This window comes from Malania oleifera, chromosome 10, assembly GCF_029873635.1.
Source record: "Malania oleifera isolate guangnan ecotype guangnan chromosome 10, ASM2987363v1, whole genome shotgun sequence".
Taxonomy (NCBI): domain Eukaryota; kingdom Viridiplantae; phylum Streptophyta; class Magnoliopsida; order Santalales; family Ximeniaceae; genus Malania; species Malania oleifera.
This window is the reverse complement of record NC_080426.1, coordinates 35769642-35777599: the sequence shown is the minus strand read 5'-3', so window position 1 is coordinate 35777599 and position 7958 is coordinate 35769642.

Sequence of the window (7958 nt, the reverse complement as noted above, 5' to 3'; positions counted from 1 at the left end):
TCATTTCCTTTCCATAGAGAACCCCCCTAGCGCAGCCCTCTCTCTCTCTCTCCTCAACCTTTTTCTCTTTTAAATTTCTTCGGCGATATGTGCGTCGATTGAAGAACATAAAATATCCCTGGGTTTTATTTCCAGTCACCAAAGTTTTAACTGGGGTGATTTCGTCGTTATGAAGTCGTAGGCACCACTCTTGGAATAAGGAAAGGGGAATAAATTATGTCAATTTATTTCGAAAATATTCCTCATTAAATTGTAGTATCTGGTTTCAAGAATAGTATACATGATTTTCTAAGTATTTAGGCTTATGAGAATGGTAATTTTGAATTATTATACGTATGTTTTGGGGAATAAATTTTAATTAAATTAAACTGCAGGGTTTTGATTAAATCAAGATTTTTGGAAATATATTCTAATTAAGTTAAACTCCATGGATTTGATCAAATCATATTTTTTTGGGAATATTTTGGAGTTAAATTAAATTGCGGGGATTTGATCATATTCAGGTTTTTAATATCTATTGGGGATTAAATTTAAAAATGGGGAATTGAACACACTTGCGTTATAATTAAATTTACCAATTATATATTTTAAAAATTCTACAGGAAATTGGTCAAATCATAATTATTGAATAAATCATGTGGTATGAAATTTAATTATATTTTATTGCATAATTGGATCTGAGTATTTTTGGGGTATTATCATGGAAATATGATTTGGACTATTTGATGGAAATACTGGAAATGTGGTCGAGTTTGCGAAATGAGATATGACGGCTGAGAGCCGGGTTTGATATGATGGCTGAGTGCCAAGTTTGATATGACAGTTATACTAAATTACGAAAATGAGAATTTTATTACAGTTTTATTACTTAAATCATATTATATGATTTAAGAAACTTGATGACCAATTATGATGAGAGCACGGTACCGTAGCTAGTGATTGAGATAGTGCAACTACACTATTTTGGATAACAGTGTTGGTATTAACAAGTCAATTTGGCCACGGAAGGGTTGTGTACCCCCCTAGAGTCTAGACTAGGTTGTGTAGAGACTCGAATAGTTATAGTATTTAAATAATAAAGAAGGAAAAAAGGAAATTTTAAAGGGGGTCACACGCGTTCGTTGACGAAGCGGCTTATTGGGATCGACGACAGGGACACGTGTCTCATCGACGAGAAACTGTCGAGAGGGCTATTTTGCAGGGCCTGAAGTTCGTCGACGATGAATAAGCATTTGTTGACGAACACTCTACTTGACCTCATCGACGAAAGAAGGTGTATAAATAGTTATAACTCGATTTTTCAAAGAGAAAATAGCATGCAAATCTCTTTTCTCCCTCTCACTTCGGTCTCCACACCTTCTCTCTAGGATTTTAGGCTGGTTCTTCGTTGGTTCGACGATCCGAAGCTGCCACGTCACTCCTGGGAAGATTCTCTTCACATCTGATGAAGTGATTTGTAGGTCAGGCTAACTTGGGACCATCCCAAAATTTGGGTAAGTTGATTATTTTAATATTTATTAAGGTATTTGATGTTTTTGGGTTGAGGAAGGTATTAAATGGGTTTATACTGAAGTTTTGTTGGGGCAAATGCAAATTTCAGGGTGTTGAGGTCGGGAACACCTTCTCTCCACCTTCTCTTTAAGATTCTGGCTCGTTTTTCCCCAGTTCGATGATCAGAAGTTACCACGATGATCTCGAGGAGATTCTCTACAACTTAACTGGAGCAGAATTTTGATTTGAGAAGTTTAGGCACCTTCCTAAAATCAGAGTAAGTAGGTTATTGTAGGGTTTTTATAGTTATCAGACTTTCCTAAACCCAAATTTTGTATAAGATGGAAATATACTGGTGTTTGAGTTGATTAAACTAGGGTGTTGTGATTTCAGGGTTTGGATTTCCAAACACTTTCAGGCATGGGTTGAGGATCCCAACGAGTGTTCCCTCAGGAACTCAGGTAATGTTGATAAATAATTAGTATTTTAGAATTTTATGGATAAAGAGATATGTGAGTTTGGGGAAGGCGAGTATAGTGGTCATTTTGAGTGAAGTTGATTGATTTGGGGAAAAATATAATTTTAGGGATTTGAACTCCGAACGCTGTGGGGGTGTAGATTTAGAATTTAGTAGGCTTCACAGGAGTCAGGTAAAGGAAATATGTTATGGCAGTTAAATTAGAAATTTTATCAGTAAAGCATAGTATTTGATTATGAGTTACAAAGTATGATTTTTGATACAGAATTATGACATACAGATTGCACAGTACCATGAAATCCAGATTACAGGATCATGGAATACAGTATTTTATAGAACTATGATTATACAAAGTTTTATAGAACCATGATTATACAGAGTTTTACAGAACCATGATATTCAAAGCATAGAACCATGACATACGAAATTACAGATGATATAGATATACAGTTATTATAGCGTCATGGTTAATGCAGTTGATACAGAATCATGGTAAAACAGAGATATTATATGGAAATAGTATTATATAGTATCAAACCCTGATGGAACAGAGCAGTTTACAGAGCATGGTACCATAGCTATACAATATAGATAGTGCAACCATACGTCTCAAATAGAGTATGGTGTTGAATGCCAATTGTGCCACAAGTAGAGTAGAGGGCTCTCTGGCGTCTAGACCAAGTCGAGCAGGCTATTCATGCTACAGATATATACATAAATATAGTTAGGCTAGCACTGGTAGGCAAACTAGTGTTTAGTCCCACCTACAGGCCGCACAACCCTGTAAAGAGGGGTTAAATCATGACATACAACCATCCAGGGAAGTTTTCAGAATTATATACATATACAGTGTACACAGAAAATAGAGATTATATATTATAGATAGAAGTATGTTTAAATAGTTAACTCAGAATTACTGTATTTTAAATGACATAGATATGTGTTATAGTACAAATACTTTTACATGATATCTCATTCATAGTTTTAATAAAAGATTATGTTTTGCGTATAAACTTGTATGCCACACACTCGTATAACATGTTTCTACTTATTGAGAGGTGTCTCACCCTGATATTATAAACATTTTAAGTAACCCAGAGAGACGTGCAGGGCCGACTTAGAGATAGAGGAGATGGTTGAGTCGACATAGTTCTGGGGTAAGTTTTGGACTAAGTTGTAGATCCCTCAGCATTTTGGGATTTTTAGGAAATGTGTACTTATATGTATATGATGGATCTGTAGTGCTCTGGTATTGTGTATTTTGGGTTATGGTTTGGATGTTTATGTTTTTCTGCTGCATAGGTATTACACACGGAATGCATAGTTTACCACGACATCCGCTTTGGGCCGTGATGATGATATGTATATGTATATAAGGTATTAGAGTTTTGAAATATAGCTGGACAGTGTAAGTATATATATATATGGTACGAATTTTGGGTCGTTACAGCTGCAGAATCAATTGTCCATGTTGTGTCTTGGCAAGTGAGGTTAACGCGTCCTTCCTCACATACCACGTAAGTTTCACCTTCATTAGAAGTCACAACTACACTACTTTTGTCCTCCTCTTTCTTATCTTTGCTGGTTTGTTTTGCCTTCCATTTCCAACGGTCCTTCATTATATGTCCAGGCTTATTATAATAAAAACAGGTGAAGTTACCTCTTGATTTTGATCTGCCTCTACACTTGCCCATGTTCTTCTTGTCACCTTAAGAATATCTACTTCTGCCCCTCTTAGTGACCGTCGCTGGTCCTTGAGAGTGAGTGGGCAAGTCTTACTCAGCTCTTCTCTTGCCTTCTCTAGTGATGCTATCCTTCCCCATACTCAAGGTTACCTTTCCATCTGGTGTAAAATTACTGAGAGCTACTACCAATGTCTCCCAGGTATCTGGCAATGAACTCAACATGATCAATGCTTGTATTTCATCTGCAATAGTCTCTGGCAATGAACTCAGCAGGATCAATGCTTGTATTTCATCTGCAATAGTCAACTTCATGCTTGTCAGATTAGTAATAATTTCATTGAATTTATTCAAGTGATATGAGACATTTTGTCCATGACATAATTTTAAATTCACAAGCCTTGTTATCATGAAGGTTTTGTTTTAGACATTCTTTGGCTCAGACATCTCTCCCAGATGTTGCCAAAGTTTGTATGCATCCGTTTCTTTGGCTGTGTCACGGATTGCCCTTGACTCAACCCACTTTCTTATAACACTGACAACTTTTCTATTGAACTTATTCCAATCAGACTCATATTTTCCACTTGGTATGGTCCCTTTGCATTCAATAGGATTGAACAGATCTTTACAGTACAACAGATCTTCCATCATTATCTTCCAGATGGAATAATTTGTTTCTGTAAGTCTAATCATATAGCTGCTATCAAGGCTTCTACTTTACTCTATGATACTGTACGTGGACAACTGCAGTGAACAATGTTGTTACAGATCTAGCCATAAAGGCAGTATTAATACACATCAACAAAACTTGCCATCTAGGCGGCATTAATACATAGCAATAAAACCTGCCATTAAGGCGGTACTAATACACATAAATAAAACTTGTCATTAAGGCAGTAAACCAGTAACTCTGATACCAATTGTTGGGATATAAATTTCTCCCAAGATCAAATAACACATACACAAATAATACACAAAATTTACGTGGTTCAACCAATTTAGGCTACGTTCACGGAAGAGGAGTAACTTCACTATATATATATATATATATATATATGGTTATACAATGAAGGAGGAGGAAGATTACAACACACTCAACTCACTCATCCTAATGCACACTCACAGTACACACACACTTATTGTGTCTTCACTCACTCTTAAACTTTATTTGTGTGTATATCAATTTTACAACAGACTTTTATGTGTATATATTCACCATCGGAGTGCCAAAAACATGAAGGAGTACTCCCTTTTATAGGCGGAGAGGAGTAGATACCGCAGCAAGTCTCCTGCAATTATCAACGCTTCCTCCTTGGAGTGTGCGCCACAACACAACAACCAAAGCCTTTGCGAGTTTTTACCCGTTTTATCCCTCCTTTTTTTAAATATATTAAATAATACCTTTTCTGAGAAAATATTTCTCGGCATAACCCTGACATAATCTCGCTACTTGAAGTAGCGAGATTTGTTACGTGTCATTTTCATAAAAAAAAAATTATTTAATATATTTAAAAAAAAAATGATAAATCGGGAAATAAATTATTCTGTGGAATAATTTATTTCCCAATTTATTACCCAAAAGAATTTTTTTTTAAAATATATATTTTTATATTAAATATAAAGATAAATATATATATTTTTGAACAAATCTCAAAATTTTAATATATATATATTTTTATATTTTTCACTAAATCTCAAAAATACTATCTTTTGTTTAAAATTTTAAATTAAAGCGATTCACATATTATTTTGATACCACAATTTAATTTTTAAAAGTTGCTAGCAAATGATCCTAGTTTAAAAGTCTTGTTGATAATTAGGCATAATTATATTTAATAAATAATAAATTAACAAAACGTAAAAAGAATTATTTAGAGTTTGAAATGGTTTTTATTTACCATCCCGCGACAAATCCCCAAAACCGTCACCGGTTTTCTCTCTTCTCCAGAAAATCGTAACCGATTTTTCTCCTTTCTCAGCCAAAAATCTATTTTTTCCAATTTCTTTTATTTATTATATTTTCTGGGTATTTACACCCAATTTTATACCTTTTTTATATGTATATTCAAAAATATTTTTTTAAAAAAGCTAAATTTTATAGCTTTTTAAAATTTTAAATATTAGAAAATAAAAAATATCTTCCACAACTAAACGAGTCTTTAACGTTTTTTTTTCTCATCTCTTATAATAAAGATAATCCATCTTTACTTTGAATAATAAATGTATACATAATTATCATATCTTAATATTCTCTCATTTATTTTTATTAATTGAACAAAACAATTAGTGGAAACACCTAAGTAGTCTTGGAAAGTGTATCCCACATAATTAGAATTTACAAATAAATACATTAATTACACAAATCTTTGACTTAAGAATATTTAACCCCAAAAAAGCCAACACACTTTTTTTTTTTTTGTCTCTTAAAAGAATCAACTTTTTACTTTAATTTTTTCTATTCATCGATCATAAAAAATCAGTTAATAATTAAAATAAAAAATTATATTTGGGAATTTGAATTCGAGAGTCTAATTTAAATTTGGGTAAAATTATAAAAAAAATATTTATTTTTTGTACAAATACATAAAAATCATATTCATAATTTAAATTTCAAACTCTAAATATATATTAATATTTTTAAACATTTTTTAAAAATAAATAATATTTTTGAATGTTATAATTTCTGTCCTTTTAACAAACTGTCAGTGCATATATATAGATATGTTGTGTCAATATATATATATATATATATATATATATATATTAATTTTAGGTACAATTAAAATTGATAATTTAAAATAAAGTTCAAATTTTCAATTTATTATACAATAAATTTTTTAATATATTTTTTTTAAAAATGATAAATTGGGAAATAAATTATTCTGCGTATTAAATTATTTCCCGATTTATTACGCAGAATAATTTATTTTCCGATTTATTATTTTTAAAAAATATATATTAAATAAATTTTTTTTGGAAATCACACGTGGCAAATCTCGCTACTTCAAATAGCGAAATTTTCTTAAATCTCGCTATTTCAAGTAGCAAGATTACGTCAGGGTTATTTCGGAAAATATTTTTACAAAAAAGGTATTATTTAAAATATTTTAAAAAAAGAGGGATAAAACGGGAAAAAACTCAAAGTCTTTGCCTTTTGTTTTTTTTTTTTAATTTACTATTTCAGTGGCTGCATCATGTGCAGCCTCACTTTTATTATATGAGCCGGACCCCAACAAATGTCACCATCCCATAATGCTAATGGTTTTAAAATTTAAATTTAAGGTTGAAACCTAAAATTTGAACTTTCAAAAATATAATTTAAATCCTATGAAACTGTTTAATAGAATTGAATTATAAATTGGATCATACTTATAGTTGATGTAAGATTTTTTCTAGAATCATGGTTTGGATGAAATTTTCATAATTTTATAAGTGAGTTATCGGTTCTTTATGTATGATTGGGAACTTACCAACCACACCCTTATAAGTTTTTCTCTAATAAAAAATGCTCTCATCATACGTGTTGGCTGAAGGCACGACTCATACAGACGTGAAATTAGTCCGACGCGAGAGCTCAGAAAATACGACGTATCAAAGAAAAAAAAAAAAAAAGCTCTCACCAATTGGTCTCCAATATTTCTGTAGTTATTGTATAGGCTGGCCGATTCCGTGAAGCTATTTTGAAAAAATTCATTTTAAATTCAGACCCATACAAACTTTTTGGATTTCTCGGGAATATCAATTCAAAGGTTTAAGTTTAGAATTGTGTTAATTTAAATAAATTTATTAAATTATATTAAATTAATAAATTTGGTTTAGATTCACATACTTAGCATGATTGAATTTCAATCTTAAGGTTGCATGTGGAAACATCAATCGTGCTTTGAATTTAAATTTACAAAAATTAGTCTCTTCAGTTCAACAGGCTTCCCACTTCCTATCTTCTTTGTCATTTCTTTTCCCAAGGTATAGAGGATCCCATAGGCTTAGGAAGTTAATCTTCAGAAATATGTCTCTGCATACATCTTCATATTGCATTTCACTTTGTTCCCTGGTCTCCTAGCCACATCGCTATCTCACTGTGTGAGTTGCAGTCTGATGTAGGGATTGGTGAATTAAATTTTTCCACAATAGAGAGCATGAATTTTGAATCGATGAATTTAAATAGTCCGTATTTCTTAACATGACCTTTAATTTCCTGTGTAAAGAAGTTTACTTGGACTCGTAACTTTACCACATGACATAACTCTCCAAGATTGCCAAATTAAGTAATTATAAAAGAATATACTTCATCCTTGGAGGCTTGG